The sequence below is a fragment of the Podarcis gaigeae genome, assembly GCF_964106915.1.
Source record: "Podarcis gaigeae genome assembly, chromosome: 11".
In the NCBI taxonomy this organism is placed as follows: domain Eukaryota; kingdom Metazoa; phylum Chordata; class Lepidosauria; order Squamata; family Lacertidae; genus Podarcis; species Podarcis gaigeae.
In genome coordinates, this window is record NC_139687.1 from 46,411,374 (window position 1) to 46,430,598 (window position 19,225).

At 45.4% G+C, this 19,225-nt stretch overlaps 1 long non-coding RNA gene across 1 annotated transcript; it reads left to right on the top strand.

The window, feature by feature from the left end:
- Positions 1-5,169: 5,169 nt before the first annotated feature.
- LOC310827603 lies at positions 5,170-17,983 on the top strand. The gene is made up of 2 exons (XR_014556461.1): positions 5,170-5,248; positions 17,521-17,983. It is a non-coding gene; the product is annotated as an uncharacterized lncRNA (long non-coding RNA).
- The last annotated feature ends 1,242 nt before the right edge of the window (positions 17,984-19,225 follow it).

The window sequence follows — 19,225 nt, forward strand, 5'->3', positions numbered from 1 at the left end:
GCAGCAGCCGTGTCCCGGAGGCCTCTCTCAGGCCTCTTATTCTGTGGTGGTGAGTGCAGGCCCCGCCCCCTAGGCCGGATGGAGTTGGCAGGAGAGGGAGCGGTCTTCCCAGCACTCACACAAGCAGCAGCAGCACTTTGGGATCACTTTGGGATTCGGCCATCTGACCCAAAAGTGGCTCTCCACCCCCTGCTTTAAACAACCAACTGAAATCTTTGCCACCACTTCAAGCGGTGGTGAGGCTACAATTGGTACAGGAATCTGCCTGGCAGAATTTCCCTTTCACACCGAATGGACCAAAGAGAATGAAGCTATATGATAATGTAGTGTCATCCTCGTTGATACTGGCAGGGGGGGGGGGACATAAAAACAGCCTCCCCGTTGGTCATTGCAAAGCCAGTCTTATGTTCATAGGGATTTGATTGTCTTGGTCTATAATTCTAAAGTCCTTAATCTACTTTCTCAGGGTTCTTCATCTTTAAACTGGATTTTTGAACGCAGGACTTCCAGGGCACATGGACACCCTATAAATGATGGAAGTAGTTATCCTCAACAATCCGTATCAAAATACAACAAATGACTTGCCTTTTTTGTGTGTGATCTCAACTCCCCCGCTGTTCGTTTCTGCTTCCAGCTTTCCTTCATTTTCTCCTCCGCGCTGATGTTTAAAGCAACCAATCCCGTGTGAATCCAGCTCAGCAATGACATTTCTGTTTCAGATAAGCAAAGTATCAAAGGGGGAACCCCAAAGGACTAGGATCTAGTTGTTCTTATTCTGAATGTGCCCAGAGTGGTCAGAGAGGTCACCAGTTTCAAGGCAAAAACGTACCATACATGGCCCATCAATAATAATTCAGTCATGTCTTGACAGAAAACCAAGATGTTGGCCTGGGGAGTCAAAGGTCACTTTGAAAACTTATGTTCTCAGCATCTGAATAGTTGGCATGAGGTTTTCTACCAGTGAAGACTCTCCTTGCTTCAAGACACACATTTTGTTTTACATATAGTTACTGTGTATGGAGGGCTGCATAATTTTCATGCAAATTTGGTGCCGGGTAAATCCCTTTCTGTTTCCATGCATTAGTATGGTGGGTGGGAACTAATTCTTTAACCCTAATAAATGAAGCAACATAATTGCTGTTATTTGGAAGTTGTGGAAAAGGTGATTAAACCATAAACCACAGTCACATAGGCCTGAATTCAATTACAGTGGTACCTCGGGTTAAGAATTTAATTCATTCTGGAGGTCTGTTCTTAACCTGAAACTGTTCTTAACCTGAGGTTAAAATGAGGCCTCCTGCTGCCACCGAACCACCACCACACCATTTCTGTTCTCATCCTGAAGCAAAGTTCTTAACCCGAGGTACTATTTCTGGGTTAGTGGAGTCTGTAACCAGAAGCATCTGTAACCTGAGGTACCACTGTATTCAACTGAGCTGAAAGTTAGAGTTCTGTTACTGGAATGCAGAGGGAATCATTTCCCCCCAATTCCAGGCCACTTGCAGAACCCAACAACACACCCACACCCATACATCATGGTCCATACTGCACAGCTGTGCCATTTTAAGTCAGAGGGCAAGGGGTTCAGCTGCTAGCCCCTTTTTAGGATACCCTGAGGGCACAGCCCAAAACCATCTTCCAAGAGGGTTGAGAGGACTCCCTGTGTCTCATTGTGCTTCCCTGCAGGTTGAAGAAGCTGGAGTGTAGCCCTGAGACCTCTGTCTCGAAAGCCACTGCATCCCTCTTCACCTCCTTTGATTACTTCCCCTTGGCTATTTAAGCTACAAGAGCCTTCCATTAGGGCTTGGTGGTAGCAGCTGTTCCCTGCCCTGCTGCAGATTGGACTGGCTGAGTTGCATCAGTTATGGCTCCGGGGGTCACTTTAAAGGGCCAGAAATGACAGAAGCAATTCTTCTCATGTGATCCTGGGCATATATTCTGTTTCCAGTAGTGGACAGGTGGATGCTTTGTGAAACTAGGGTTGCCATATGTCTGGAATTTCCCAGACATACCCAGAACACTCCGTGTCAGAAGCAGTATCTGGGTGAAAATTGCAAAAATCGTCCGGGAAAATCCGGACGTATGGCAGCCCATGTTGTTTTGGAGATTTTCCTTAAAAACAAGTCAAAAAAATTTCTAATTTTTTAAAAAAATGCCAAAATAACTTTGCCCACCCCCGAAAGCTCAATGTTTGAAATACTGCATGATCAAACTCTTCCCTCCTCATTGGTCTGCAGCACCAGAACATGGAAATTTCATTTATTTATCATTGTTGACTGTCAGCATCGCCCTTGAGCCAGTGCCACCAACTGGACTCATGCACTTCAGCCCCGACTGGGCTAGGCGAGCTGGGTAGCACTTCCAGAGACCACCTTCTGGACAGGAACAGGTCAAAGTGCTGTGGACTCACAGCTTAGAGTTGTGAGCACCGGATTCACTTCCACAAGAAGACAGTCGTCGCACAGCAGAGTATAGCAGAGACTAGCAGAGTATATAAATGACTCGGAGAGCAGCTCTGTAGAATATCTTCTTTATTCTATCTACAACTACTATACAACTCTATACAGAGCTTAATGGGTTCTCTAAGCATAAAGAATGCTACACTACACTGAGTTTCTGCAGCTGCTCTTAGCAGCAACCTTATCTCTACACACAATCTCTAACACTCAGTCTCTCTCTCTCTGACACACTGACTGACTGACTTGGTGCTGGAGTAGAATAAGTAGAGAGCAGAACACGCCTCTTTCTCTCTGGAGAATCAGCAGACTCATCAGGAGATTCTTGGATATGGGAGGGGTGAAATCTCCTCATTGACAAGCATTATAGCCTCCATGAATTTGTTTGAATGGGTACAATCTGCCAAGAATCCCTGAGACACACTATTGTTATGTGAAGGTGTTCATTCATGTCCTTGTGTGACTCTCAGTCCTTGCACATGTAGCTTCCAAAGGAGACACTCCCTGCCCTCTAAATTTGTCTTCTGATGCGAAGCCATATTTTTGCAAATTAGTTTTTAACAGTCCCACACCAAATATATCATCTAATTTTCCATTAGGCCCAGTGCTTTTAACGCCCTTCAATGCCCCCAAGGAGTCAATCAGATTGGAAGCAGGGGCATGTTTCCTGCTGATGAAAAGGATTTGGAGGACAAAATGATATCCTCTGGATTAATTTGTTAGTCATTCTTAAAATGAAAGGGAGGCTGCTGAGCCCAGACATCTACATAATTGGGAGATTCCCAATTGCAGGATTTTATGATGATTATTTAAAAGATTAGCCCTTCCCCTTTACTCCCAAGGGTATCAACAGTCTTGGGAACATATCCTTAACAAAGCTATGTTGAAACAAATGGGAGTTGTGCATGAGCTTCGTGCTCCCATCCATAAATTTGGATGGATTCTTTCTCCAACAGCAGTTAGCCAGTTAGTACTTTTGGAAAGTCACAAACAGGGAAAACATTTAATGGCTCTTGACTATTAGATATTAATCAATCCACAGTGAATCAGTCTATGGTGTATGATGTCCATTGTGTACATCCTGGACTTGATTCATATGTTAGGATGTAACCAGTAAATAAATTTGTTACAAACATTACCATTCAGCCTGTTGCGCTCTATATTTTGTAACCATTGCATCTGCGTAGCAAGGTATTGTATATGTTTTGACCCTTGCAGCTGCAGCCATGACCACCGCCACCTTTTGGGACAAGCGCCAGCATATCTTCTTCCCTGGCGGCACTGGCAGAGGAAATAGGGGCATTCCAGGATCATATCAGGAATGGGAATGGCTTTTGTAATTCTGGGGCTGCCCCTGGATGGTATATATCTGTATCCACTCTCTCTCTCTCTCACACACACACACAGACACACATCCTTTTCTTCACAGGAAGCTTTGTGTAAACTTTGATTATTGTATAGTATGATTCATAGCAGCTTTTGCATGGAGACTGCATACATTACTGAAGGCACTGCAAAAGGGGGGGGGGGGAGCAGTTCTTCCTTTTGGGATAATGTAAGAATAGGCATCATTAGCAAATCTAAGGAATGAGAGATGATAGAAGGGCATGCCTTTTGCCCAGGAGAGGAAAGCACAATTTACTCACTTGTCTCCAACCTATAACATGAAATGTCTTGCTTCAGACATTAAAGAGGTATAACTTGGCACTGAAAAATGTTTCCTTGCTTATCCCTGTGAAGTTTCCAAACTGTCATTGCCCTACTATGAACAGCAACTGACTGTGTATAGATCCCGTCCTATAGCTATACTGACCACTGACAGTTATGTCCAGTCATGGACAACTCTGGGGTTGCAGCGCTCATCTCGCTTTACTGGCTGAGGGAGCCGGCATACAGCTTCTGGGTCATGTGGCCAGCCTGACTAAGCCGCTTCTGGCGAACCAGAGCAGCACACAGAAATGCCATTTACCTTCCCGCCAGAGTGGTACCTATTTATCTACTTGCACTTTGACATGCTTTTGAACTGCTAGGTTGGCAGGAGCAGGTACCGAGCAACGGGAGCTCACCCTGTTGTGGGGATTTGAATTGGCAAGCCCTAGGCTTCTGATTGGCAAGCCCTAGGCTCTGTGGTTTAACTCACAGTGCCACCTGCATCTGCAACACAAATGCAGACCTTCCAAGCATCCATATTTTCCAGGGACGTCCCTGATTTAGAGAAGCCGTCTCAGTTTCTGATTTGATCCCAGAATGTCCTGCTTTTCCTTAGGATGTCCCTATTTTCATTGGAGAAATGTTGGAGGGTATGGAGTTATCCAACCCTCAAGTTGTCTGAAGGCAATCCTGTGTAGGGAAGTGTTTTCTATGTTTAATGTTTTATTATGTTTCTTTTATTTGTTGGAAGCTTCCCAGAGTGGCTGGGGCAACTCAGTAAGATATGTGGGGTATAAAAATATAACTATCATTATCGAATGGGATGTCCCAATTGTCATCAGAGAAATGTTGGAGGGTATGCAAATGGCTGCCTAAGATGCGAATCTCCTAGGTGGAGCATAGAGCTATGAACCACTCTGCATCTCTGAGGCCTCAAAGGGCACAGAAATCCTGACAAAAACTATCAGTCATATCTGCTTCAGATAGCTGTTCCTGTGGCCTGAAATCCTTTTCCCGGTGAAATTTCCTGATGAAATCCTTTTCCGTCTTCTTTATGGGGCAATTTAAAACAATATCTTTGCAATACCTCAAGGATCACTACTGGAAAATTCAAACTGAACAGCTGAGTTCAACAAATTCAGGTTGCATGATATATATTATTGTTCAATTTACAATCTAGGGAGAAAAGCATTAAGACTATGCTGAGTCAGTTTTGATAGTTTTCTGAAGTTTACTTTCCTGTTATTAAATTAAGGAGAAATGTGTTCACAAAGGAGGTGGAATAATTTACTCTGTCTTCCTCATTACAGATTGCAAACACATGCATTTGATAATGATCTAGGCCTGTTGCTTGACGGTTTACATTGTCGGAATCTGGTTTTTAAAAAATATCTTGACATGCATGCACGTTTGCTACCCACATTAAGGTTCGCTATGGGGCATGGGGGAAATGAAGATTTAGAAGAGGGAAAGAAATGTATGAAGTGAGACATCATTCAAAGACAATCTAGCTACAATCATAATAGCATCACATCAAGAACGCATATTTGCAGCATCTTTATCAACATGCACATCCCTGCTGGTAACAAATCAGGAGAAATAATATGAGGGAATTGAAAGTGGTATATGGTATCAGTTCAGGAGCATTGCAATCATACCTTGGTTTTCGAACAGAATGCATTCTGCAAGTCCCGTTCAACTTCTGAAACATTCAGAAATGAAGGTGTGGCTTTCGATTGGTTGCAGGAGAGTCCTGCAGCCAATCGGAAGCCACAAAAGTCGCACCGGACGTTCAGCTTCTGGGGCAAAGTTCGCAAACCAGAACACCCAGTTCTGGGTTTGTGACGTTCGAGTTCCAAGTTGTTCATGAACTAAATTGTTTGAAAACCAAGGTACAACTGTATATGGGATTAATTTTAAAAATCCTCCTAGGGAAAGCAGAATTCAGGAGACACATTCAGAATTCAGGAAGTTTGTTCATCACTGTTTGATAAGGATGCACTTCTAATATGTGTTTTAAAAGTCAGACAACTTCAGAGATAGGGGACCTCCGGCCTTCCAGGGTGTCACTGGACCAGTGGCGTAGCATGGGTTGTCAGCACCCGGGGCAAGGCAAGTAATTTGCGCCCCCTAACCCCTGGATTTTAGCACTCGAATGTGAGCGCGCCCCCCAGATGTTGCGGCCGGCCCCCCTGCACCCCCCACGCTACGCCATTGGGGCTGGGGGCGAGTGAAGGAACCAAGGACCCCCCCTTAAGGCTCAGCAGGAATTTATTAAATTTATTATTTGCGGAGCCCCCGCGGGCCGAGGCAGCCGAAGCCCCCTCCCCTCGGGCGCCTCCCCGCCCTCTCCTCTCCTTGGGCGCTCCGAGGCGCTCCAGATCCGGGCTTGGCAAGCGCCTCTCCTCCCCCCAGCCTGGTTCCGGGGGCTTCCAGCCGCGCTCCGTCCTCGCCCGTCGCCCCCGCCCCCCCCGCGGCTGAGGCTTGCACTGAGAGCCGGAGCCAGTGGCGCCCCCTTCCGCCGGGAGACCCTCGCCCGCCCGCCGGCTTCCTCTCGGAGGGTTTGGCTCCTCCCTCCCAGTCGGCAGAAGCAGCCGCCGCCTGTGGCTGGGCCGAGGGGATGGCGGCGGCGGAGGGGTGTGGAGGCTGCCCGTGCCCGGCCAGGCATTGGTGGCGGCGTCGGCGCTGCTGCAGCGGCTGCTCCTCCTGCGAGCAGTGAGTGGAGTGCAGCCGCAGCGGTGGCAGCGGGGGGCGCGCACGCGCGCGCGCTAGGGCGCAAGGCTGGCGGTGGCGGCGGGGAGCCCGGCGGAGGAAGGAACTTGTCCCTTCCCTCTGGACTTGCGCCCCCCAAGATGTTGCGCCCGGTGCGGCCGGCACCCCTGGCACCCCCCCACGCTACGCCACTGCACTGGACTACAACTCCCATCATCCCTCACTATGCTGGCAGGGGCTGATGGGAGTTGGAAGTCCAGAAGCATCTGACACATCAAAGGTTCCTCATTCTTAGGTTAACCATTAATTTGTCTTTGGGGACTTCCAGGTGACCTTCTTTATACAGTGTAGCATTCATCCTGATTTATTTACCAGGAGATTAGGTGGTGTTGGTTATTTAATGAACATTCTCTCCAGGTTGTTTGTGGGGAGTTTAACCGACATCAACTGCCCCCGAAAAACTGTGACATCCCATTTTTTTCCTTATGAGAGCACAGCAACAATTTAGGGCGCCTTGCTCTTGTGCAATTTCGGGCCAAGAACTCGCACAGAAAAAAAGCATTTTTTTCCAAGTCCACGATCTCACGCCATACTCCAAAATGTGCATTTTTGTCATCATGCCCAAAAAAGCACTTTTCCTAGGTCCGTGATCTCACAAAGGTCATGTGACTCACATGGAATTTCAAGCCCAAAAGATGGTGTTCTGGATTTGATCCACATTGCCTTGGTGGGTATGTGACTTTGTCTCCAAGGAAGTGTTATCCCACACATCCCAGTGAATTTCCCCATCACTTGCCTGATTGTAAAAAGGCTGAACCTTTGGGGAAGTGGGTTTCTTGTTCAAGAGCTCCAAAGCAGCTTCAGTTGTGCAACCTGAATATGCTGGAATGTGATTGAATCCCACCCAAAAATGGCTTGTCTGGAAAATCCCTTTTAACTGCAACGGGGAGAAAGATATGCTGATTCCAAAGCTATATTTCAATCAGTGTTTGGCACAATGCCTTTTTGGCCTCGCTTTTATTATGGAGGCTATTTGTGGAATATGGGAAATAAAAAGAAGTCAGAGGAGGAATTTCCTCTTTTTTTAAGAAGGAAGAGATAAATGTGTCTAAAAATAGGGACTGTCAACAAACACCGGGCTGTGTCGTTATGAAGAAAGATTCATTACCTAGATTGCTTAAGGTGTTATTGTCAAGTTCTCAAAAGCTTTTCGTCAAGCATTCTCATTAAATTTTAACTTACAAGTGGTGTGTTTTGTCTCGGAAACAAGTTCCTGTTCCTTTACAAGCTGACGTGATGATATCAGCAGATAGGGCAAGGAAAAACTACACTCTTAGGCTTAAGAACACTAATTCAGACAGGCAATGGCCAGGATCTAAAGGAAAACCAGTGTATCATTGCAACAAGAATTGAAGAGGGGACTTGCTAGGTGATTTAATCCAACCTCCTCCTGGATGCAGGAAATCGAGAGCTAGACCCTCACCAGCAGATTGGCTGTCCGATATCTTCTTTGATTTCTCCAGTGAGGAGGAGTCAACCACAGCTCTAGGTAATTGGTTCCATTGTCATCAGCATTTTTGTCCTACATTTTCTCCAGACTTTACTTCTGCAAACACTGATGTTCTTCCAAGCCTGCTGGTTCTTCCCTCTGGTGCGCAAGAGGCATATAAACAATGGCACTTGCAGGCTGGACATCAGGAAAGGAAGAAAGGGTTTTCAACGAGTATAGAAGAAGTTTGTGTGTTTTTTTAAAATTTCCATTTCTTTAAAAGAGTTCTGTTCCGGTTTTCACAGAATGTATCAAAGTGATGTAAAGCACTGAAACCAAATCAAGCTCAATAGGAAATATATAAATATCCAAAAATATACAGTAGCTCAAGGATAATAAAATAAAATAAAAGGTGAGCTGTTTGATCAAGAGTCTGGAAATGCTTGGGCAAACAGTAATGTCTTTGAATACTGGCAGAAGCACAGCACTGAATCTCTAAGGGGATATCTTCCATAGTGTGTGCCGCCACAGTGAAGGTCCTTTTCCTGGTTGGCATCAGATGAATCTGTTGTTGGTGTATTACTCTCTGGACCAGTGTTTTTCATCATGGCTTTGACATTAAATCCATTGGTGACCTGCTTCTTAAGGGTTTTGTTGTTTGTTTGTCACAGTGGCTCCTGCAGTTGTGGGGTCTCTCCCATTGTGAGGACTAAAGTCCTCTCTCTCTGCCACCATCTTTTCAGCATGTCGCACACAGGGCTGGATTTAGGTTTGATGAGGCCCTAAGCTACTGAAGGTAATGGGGCCCTTTATATGTCCAGCTGTTCTTTGCCAACAACAAATTGTCACTGTTTTTTGTGTTGAATATATACTATATGGTAATTTATGGACCTAATAGGTCCATACACAACACAAAACACTGCTGCTGTATGTAGGCTTTGTTTTATTTGGTTTTTATCTTATATTTTGGAATTGTACACCCAGTTTCCCCCCCTTTAAATTCTTTAGGAGCCCCAAGACAGTGACGCCCTAAGCTATGGCTTGTTTAAAGGTAAAGGTAAAGGGACCCCTGACCATTAGGTCCAGTTGTGGCCGACTCTGGGGTTACGGCGCTCATCTCGCTTTATTGGCCGAGGGAACCGGCATAGAGCTTCTGGGTCATGTGGCCAGAATGACTAAGCCACTTCTGGAGAACCAGAGCAGTGCGCGGAAACGCCATTTACCTTCCCGCTGGAGTGGTACCTATTTATCTACTTGCACTTTGACATGCTTTTGAACTGCTAGGTTGGCAGGAGCAGTGATGGAGCAGCGGGAGCTCACCCCGTCACGGGGATTCAAACCGCCAACCTTCTGATCGGCAAGCTTGACACCAGCCCCCTTAATCGTGGGGGCAAGCTGGCGTGCCTACCTGAAGGTGAGGGTCAAATGCAGTTCTTCAGAATTCCCCTTGACCCTCAGAACTTCCCTAGGCCACACACCCTCTTCTGTGGCCACACACCCTCACTAGCCCTGCTCTGTACCCAATGTGTTTTTGCCCGGCTGGAATGTTTCATTGGACCCTGATTATTCATCTTGTTTGTTGGATGGGGGACAGAGAGGGACAGAACCATGCCTCCTGCACAAAAGTAAAAATGATATTACTTGCTTTGCCCACTTTTCTTGCCTTTGACCTCACCCACCACTGTGATGTGGTCCTTAGAAGGTTACCTAGACTGAAAAGCATTCTTCATTTGCAGCTGGTCACCTCAATTCACCTTCTTGTGACATAAAGAGAAAATGACCACCAAGGGCAAAGGTTTCCAGTAAGTAAACTCAACTGCTCCCATTTACTGTGATGGATCATCTGTTTATGTGTCCTGAGGTTTGATGTGTTAAACACGGCACATTATTCCAGCGAGGACGCAAAGTTCTTTCAAACAATACGTGAAGCATCTCAGCTTTTACCACAGAGAGAGAGAGGGAGAGAACACACGCGGCAGGCGAGCTAACAGGATAAAAAGATTGGATGTGAAAGTCCACCGTCTGCCAGGAAGGAGTCAAACCTAAAGCAAATAAGCAAAATGTGTCAGGGGGGAAGCAGCTGATAAATCAAACCTCAAAGCGATCAGTCTGTTCTGATACCTGAACAGAGAGCTGAGCTCATAATTTAATCCAGTATCTGGACTTCGGCCAATCACGTAGGTCTCCACAACATTTGACAGGTGAAAATAGAGGCGCTGTTGTGCATTCGCCCCTCTTTCTCCTGTCAAGAATTACAATTCGGGTATCTCTTTCCCTATGACAGATGGCCGAAGGCAGTTTTTTGTGGGATTTTTTGTATTAAAGTACAGCAGTTGAGGATTTGAAAAAAGGTTATGTTTTTTTAAGGTGTTTTTTTTTAATCCTATGTTGCTCAAAAATGTTCAAAACTCCATATGGAACTATACAGTCTTAAATTGTAAGTTCTATCAGAGGCCTCTAAATTCTATTGAAGTACACAGGCAAGCCCTGAAAGGAACAGTATGATGCTACAGAGTATATATACATATAAGAATACAAACTAATAAACCATCTGTCAGGGGTTCAGAAGGAGAGACACAGGAGGGGGAGCAAATGGAGAGTGAGGAGGAGGAGTACGAGGGGGGCGCAGGCAGTGACAGTGGCCAGAGTTATTCCACAAGCCTCTCTAGCGAATCGGAGGACTCACAGAAGGGAGCGCCGGTGGCCAGAGCGAGGGGGGTTCCAGGGGGGAAGCCCCAGGAGGAAGGGGCCAGCGGGGAGTCCCTGAGCAGCAGTTGGAAATCAGGACCAGCTTCTCCACCAGAGCGCAGTGGGGAGGGGGAGTCCCAGGAGTCGGGACCAGTGTCCTCACCACCAGAGGGAGGAGAGGAGTCAGGTTTGGCAACGCCCACATCAGGAAGCGGGGAAACGGTCAGAAGGAAAGTCATCGGCTGGGCGCGCGCGCCAAGTTCAAATGTACAGGAGCGCGGCACAGCGGGGAGCCCGGGAAGGGAGCCAGGTCCTAAAGCCCGCCGGAGGGAGGGGCAAGACTCAGGAGGCTCAGCGTCAGAGGAGTCCAGGAAGGAGGAAACCCCAGAGGGCAGAAGGACCCAGCGAAGGAAAGAACAGCGTAGGAGGTGGAGCCGGGCTAGAATCTTAAACTGGTGTGGGTAGAGCAGTGAGTCAGAGGGGACTTAGCCGGTCTAGCGTCAAGACGTGGGTCTGCGCGCCCAGAGCTTTGAAATGGAAACTAAACTTCAATAAAGACTTTTGTACATTATATCCACCGGGCGTTGGTCCTCTGTGAGCTGGGATCTAGAGGCAGACCTGACACCATCTCTTAATTATTTAAAGGTAAGACAGAGCACGAAGCAGACCCCTGCTCTCCCCACCCTTCAAAAACACACAGATAATGCATTTTGGAGATTTTGTATTTTTAATAAATGCATTGCCCTAATGTAGATTATGGAGAAAAATAAAATGCCTTTACTTTCCCCACAAAAGTCACTGGACCTATTTGGCCCCAATTTGGCAGATGTAGTCTACTCTGGAGGAACTCCTGTGACCTGTCAATTCCATCCACTTTGGTCCAGAGGGAAAAGAGTTAAAGTCAGTTCTCGCTTCCCTATTACTGTGGAAGGGGAACACATAGCATCATTTTACCATGATCATCTTGAAATCTGGAGCACAGATCACCCAAAACAACACAGATTGGAATTTTAAAATGTGCAGATACAAGCACAAAAACTGAGGCTGGTGCACACCCTCATATGCAGATGATAGGGCTGTGGCTAGACCACATAGGTCCACAACCCCATCACACATTCTTGGGAGGCACCTTAACTGCCAAAAGGGAGCTGAATTTGAAGTCTCTCTCTAGACCTTGCTACATACACAGTCAACTGTGGCTTCTCTCCAGATATTTTCAAAGAAGCAGATAGGATATTGGAAAGGAAGGTAGCATCCAAATCATGTGCAGAACAGAAACACTAGTGTTTTCCTCATTCTTCATCGTGCCAGATATTGATAGGTGTGTTCACAGCACAAACTAGGAGAAAACATAAGCTGAAATGGAAGAGCATGACAGGAAAAGAATAATGAAATGGCTTGTTCCTAGTATATAGTCAGTGAACAAAATAAAAACACCATATTACTCTAGGGATTAAATTCCCTCCACTGTGACTTTCGGTCTGGAAAACCACCAATAGCAAACAAAATTGCAATTTATTTTTGAAGTGCCATGAAACAAACAGTCCTTACCTTTGTTCTTCCAAAAGACAGAAATGACAATCCTCATTAGATAAAATTAGACACAGGCAATTATTCCTCAGGGAACAAAGAGATAAGCCCTTTGAAAAATGGCTTGCTCCATTTTGCTTGAGTGCCAGAAGTGGCTAAAATAGATGGATCTGATGCAAGAAAAAGCAGTTCTGGTTCAAAACACATTGTACCAACATTACCAAAGGGGGGGGGGGATGGCAGCACAAAAGATGTACTTATCCAGATAGATAAATGTTCTGCACAGGAAGACTGCTACTGAATGGCATGTTGCATTGTTCAGAGGAACATCTGTGGCCAATAGTACTTTTGGTGCAAGCAGAACCTGTGCCAATGAACTGCTTTCCAGAGCCATTCAGAGTAGAAATATTCACAGCAAGGGAGGGAGCACTCAGAAGAAAGTCTCTACAGCAGGGATGGGGAAACTGAGGTTCTCCAGATGTCACTGGACTCCAACTCTCACCATCTCTGACCATTGACCTTGCTGGCTGGGACTAAGGGGAGCTGGATTCCAACAACCTCTGAAAGGCTATAGCAGTGACAACCAGTCCAGATGCTGTTGAACTGCAACTCCCACCAGCATGGTCAATAGTCAAGGATGATGGGAGCTCTACAACATCTGGGGGGACATCACATTGGCTGTCCCTGGGCTACAGGTCCTCCACCCCAGCTCTCCAGTTTGCAACTGTAGCTAACTGCTGGCAAAACCCAGCAGCTAATACCAGACCTAGTTATGCAATTCAGAAGTTATGAAAGGAGTGTGCAGGGGATGCAATCTGAAATTTGAGGGAAGGCCCTGTACCTAGTAGTTTATGGTCTCATTTCTGGTAAAGGAGGGACCTGGAGAAGGGGAGGTGTTTATATGGGGAGAAGTAGCCTTGCCAACTTCTGATTTTGGAAGATGGTTTCTAGGGAGCTGGAGGCAAGGAAAAGAGAACTGTGAATAGGTCAGGGAGAAAAGCTTCAATGGGAGCAAAGCTAAGAACAAAAGCACAAGCCATAGTAAAGAGGCAAGTCTTCAGCATTTGCCAAAAGTTGTATAGTGCAGAATCTAGACACACCTCTGTCAGGAGGGAATTCCAGAACTCAGGGCTGCCACAGAGAATGCCCCCTCCTAGGCTACCTTTCACACCTTCTGTGGGAGTTGCAGGGTGTTGGACTAGATGATCCCTGGGTATTTTCCAACTTTAAGATTCTATTATTCTATGAGTGGGAACTACCCAAATGGCCCCTCCGCTGATCTTAGCACAAGGGAGGATCTGTAGGGAGTGAAGTGGCCTTTCAGATATTTGTGGCTCAAGTCACTTAGAGCTTTCAACACCAACATGAGCACCTAGGAATTGGACCTGGAAACAAGCTGCTTCCTATGTTCAAATCCTGTTTCTGTGACTAGTCTACTACTACTACTTAGATGTGGCATAACCACTCTCTCACAGAATATGATGACTGCATGCTTTGCTAGGACCAACCGTGTTATCAGTCAAACATACTGCAGTTTGACATAAGTAATTATTTCCCATGCAAAGTTCTGCAGCTGTTCTAGCTGAAGCAGCGAATGGTGCACATAGATGTGAAATGAAGCAGGCTGGTTTAATAAGCAAGATAAGACACCCAAGGCAACAGCAACTCAAAATCTCAGAAACACTAATATGACAGCTGGATCACATTAAACAATAATGCTAGCTAATGCCATGCCACAATTCAATTTTCAAGAGGCCAAATCATTCGCAAATGGGAAGAACTCTCTGAGCCCTATTACCAGGGTGAGTCTGAGATATTTGATATCTGAGGTGCATACAGAAGCTAACCGGACTGAGAATTGAACCTCCATGGAGGATTAGGCTGTCAATGGATGCTATCCATGATAGCTGTGCTCTGATTCTGAAACTGGAGGCTGTAATGCTTCTGCAAAGCAGTTGCGGGAAATGACCGCTCCCCACATTAAATGGGGGGTGCCCTTTGCGTGGTCGCGCGCAGCCCCCTGGACCCTAAGCGGTACCATTAGCACAGGCTTGGCTTCGCCTTCCCCAGGTGGGATACCTGGAGGTCTCCGCCTACTTCATCCAGTTGCCCAATCTTGCCTAGGGAGGCATTGCCTAGGTGATAAGGGCAGGTAGGGGGAGGGACTACCTGCCCACACAATAGGGGAAGGATCTTACCTGGGAATCGTCAGTTGGCTCCAGAGCTTCTCCCACCCTACCCACCCTCAGTTAAGACTTCTTTTGCAGGTTAACCTTTTCTCCACAGGTACGCGAGCGCTGCTATGTCAAGGTCGCTGTTGAAGGGCCGGAAAGGAATTCTCCTGCATTGGCAGGTTTCCGTAGCAAAACATCACAACTTTGGTGGTATCAGGCCTTGGGCAGAACCCTTTAGTTTATCTTCCCTAAATGGGGGTGGGTGGGCAGCGGTGACACACGCCCCCCTCCTCTTCATGGTGGCGATACCAGGGTTCCCTGCTAAAGGGGTTGTTTGAGGGGAGGCATTGGCCATATGCCTAGAGGTCATCATTACTCTCCCCTGCGACGGCGGCATAACAGGGACAGGCTCTCTCTGCTTGAACATATGTTCTCCAGAGCCAGCCCATCCCCCACACACTCTGGATAACCCTGATGTTCCCCAGATCCCCGGTGGGGGACTGGGAAGGATAAACACCCAATGCCTGAGCCAGGATTTACCCACATCTGAAACATAATAAAGTTGTGGCCAATTTTAATCCCATAGCACGTTGTCTTGAGGCGTTATTCCACACGGGGGCCGCCCAGGGTTTGGGGGACTCCGCCTGTCCACGCAAACACAGGAGGGCACAGTGCTGCTGTGGTTCAGTCCCCTTTGAGGGTTTCTCACAGGCATCTGGGCGGCCATTATGATAACAGAGGGGGCATCGGCCTGATCCAGTAGGATCAGTAGGGGAGACAAGGCCCACACATGTCAGAACAACAGTTCCTTGCCCTCTCAGCATCTGCAGCCTGAGGTGGCTACCTCACTCTTCCTAACGAGAGAGCCGGCGCTGTGAGCTATTTCCCTTCCTTTTGAGATATCCCTTTCACAATGCTGGGAACTTTCTTAAACTGGGTTCCTCTCTAAAGCATATCCTCATGTGCACTGCTTTTCCAGCACTCTAAACTATAATATTTTGTTCAGGGTCCCACTTGTCTATTTCTAAATGGGCAACACGGACAATTTATGATTTCCCCTTCATAGTCCTGCGCTACAATATGTATGACTTCACAATGTCACCACAACCATTTAGATATACACCATCCGGTTGTTTTTATTAGCTTAGCTACCTGTGGATCAGGGCAAAGTTACGTTTTATTGCTTTGTGGGAATTCTTTAAAATATATAAAAAAAACGCTGGACGCTTCTACATTCTGTAAGTTTTAAATATATATATTTCAAACGAAAGGACGGTTACAAAATATATAAACATATAGCCACATTTGTACAAGATTATACATTCTTTGAATCCAACATTTCTATCCTTGTTCATTGAGTCTCTGGCACCAGGACAGAGCCAGGCATGACATCAACTAGGCTTGAAAAACATTTATAAAAAATAATAAATGTCGTCATCATCCCCTCCCCCAAGACTGAATGTGGTATGGGAGGCTGGTGTGGGTCACAGCTAGAAAGAGAACTGTGACCCAGACATGCAGCCCACTTGAAGGGTTATCACCCCAGTAAGAACTAGGTCTTTCCTACAAGGTGCAAGTGAGGACATTTGGCTTTGGAGACTGCCTGTCTTCTCCCTCTACATGGAGAGAATTATACTGTCTCTGAGTTTCATCTTAGTGCAGGAATCATAATGGGTTTTCCTTCCCCCAGACAGATTTAGGATATGTCTTGTTTATTTGTGTGGTGTCCAGATATGTCTGGCAGAGTCTGGTCTGAAGGTACTTCATTCGCACTCTGTCTTTCTGCAGAAAATGGGACTTTTTCCAATGTATTACTGTCCTTTTCATCTCATCGCTAGAATGGTATCCAAGAAAAACTAGCTGTTTCCCTCTAAGGGCATTTGTTAATACTTTCGAATTGCATGTTCTTCTGCCTTCCCTTTTCATTTTTTGTAAGGGGGCTAAAACCAGGTATATGAAAGAGAATATTAAATTTCAAGGCCATTTTGCTGTATTTCTATTGCTCCCTGCACTGTTGACTACTCCTTGCAGGTTGGAGGGATAAAATGAACTCTCAGGTTGTTGTTCTTTTAATGTTCTGTTTACTATATATTGTTTATTTTATTTGGTGCACTTTATTTCTCCAAACAGCTCAAGGTGGCATACATGGTTCTCCCGCTTCTTATTCAATCCCTATGATGTAGATCACAGAATCATAGAATTGTAGACCAGGAAAGGACATGAGGATCATCTAGTCCAACCCCCTGCAATGCTGGAAGATTAGTTTTGCTGTGTTTCCAAATCTTTATTGATAAGTTAATTCCCCTTTTTGGACAGACTGCTTTGTTTGGAATATCTGACTGTTAAATTTCCCCCTCCTAGAATTACCTCCACCATACTTTATTTTGATATGATGTGTTATATGTGTATGGTTATACTAATTTAGAATATATTCCAGTTAGGGCTGCAGAGTTTATTATTATACTTCAATTTTCAGGCTGCAAACAGCAATTCTACTGGAGTAGTGATACTGAGCAGTCCCCAACTAAGTAGACCCACTGGAATTAATGGACCTAAGTTAGCAATGTCAATTAAATTCAATGAGTCGATTCTGAGTTTGTGTAAGATTGGATACAGCCCATTGCATCTGAAAAACGCTTAGATTCTGTGTATGTTTGCTTTTGAATTTATTGTTTATTGGAGTGGTTCCCAAACTCCACCCCCTCAAACTACTTGAACATTTGCTGGAGGTTTTGACAAATCACTTAATTATTTGCCTGTTGTAACAATTGTAATGTCTTGTGCTACATGTTGTATAGTTTTTTAAATTGTATTTTTACAGGCTTGCCACATACCACCCGGACCACCAGTTTGGAACCTCAGGTTTATTTAAAAGTGTTCAAGATGTTTACAACAGATGATATTGTACGTGTATCAGATGGGCTTTTGAACAGTTTGGATTCACCTCCAAAGGCACACTCCTCCATTGTCTCCTGAGACAGATGGGTGCCAGCAAGCTTTTAGGCTTAGCTATGTCCACTTCCCCTCATCTCGGGAAGAACTAGGTAATAGAGTCTGTTGTTCTCCCCCAGTCTACCTGAGAATCTTTATGTGTAAAGAGATCTGAACTGGCTGCTCCTAGCTAAGAACATATGGCTCTCACAAGCCACTCTTGAGTTAGGAACTTTCACCACTTTGCAACTCAGCCAAGTTTTACTGCCTGTGCGACTTTTCTGACATATGGAAAATCACATGAACCTGACCTTTGAAGTGTTTGTAAGTAAACCAATTTTTAACTTATTAAATGTCTGGTCTTTTCCTATGCTGAGGGAAGATGGTAGTTTTGGAAAGCACAGTGTTATGTTTTAAAGGCCTAACGCCTATATTTCTGCCCTTTCTTTGCTGCATATTTTGTGCATGCTTGTTTTCTCCTGCTCTGGAGGGTAGGACTCGAACCAATGGCTTCAAACTGCAAGAAAGGACTTCCATGAGAGGTGGTGAACTCTCCTTCCTTGGAGGTTTTAAAATGGAGGTTGGATGGCCCTCTTCCATGGATGGTTTAGCTGAGATTCCTGCATTGCAGGGGGTTGGACTAGATTACCCTTGGGATCCCTTACAACTCTAAAACTCTATAATTTTTAAATTTCTGCTGGGGTTCTCTCACCAAAGAATACTTGCCCTAAACTTGGATCTTGGCATCTAGGAATTCTCATTTTTGTGCCTATTATTTTCTTTACACCAGCAACACCCATGTTAGGGAAGTTTAACCCGGGGTAGGCAAACTAAGGCATGGGAGCCGGATCCGGCCCAATCACCTTCTCAATCCAGCCCACAGACAGTCCAGGAATCAGCCTGTTTTTACATGAGTAGAATGTGTCCTTTTATTTAAAATGCATCTCTGGGTTATTTGTGGGGCCTGCCTGGTGTTTTTACATGAGTAGAATGTGAGCTTTTATTTAAAACGCATCTCTGGGTTATTTGTGGGGCATAGTAATTTGTTCATTCCCTCCCCCCCAAAAAAAATATAGTCTGGCCCACCACATGGTCCGGCCCACAGCTTTAAAAGGTTGCTGACCCCTGGTTTAACCTGAAAGCTGCAGTCAATGAGTATTCTGTGAAAGCTAATCATCTCCATGCAACTATTAGGGTTGTGGTTATTATGATTATCATTAATCACACTTGTTTATGGTGTTATTGAAAAAGTCTTGAAGCAATTTAACAAAGACAAACAGGTAAATCAATTAAAAGCCCAAATGCAACATCCGTTGTATAAAACAAAATTCCTAAAATGCTCTTCGAACAACACGCTAAGAAGAGCACAATGCAGTAAGAAACACAATGGACTCTACAGGCAGGCCTCAGGGAAAGTCTACTGGTGAAAACATATTACACGAGAGCAAATAATACAATTATTTTGGAAGCGCTTGGGGTAAAATGGAATGGCTATTAGCTACGAAACATGGTTTTATGAAGAAGAATCATACCAGATGGTCGAAACAGGTTTCCTCCTTTGACAAAGTAACTTGTTAAAGAGACAAGAGAAACAA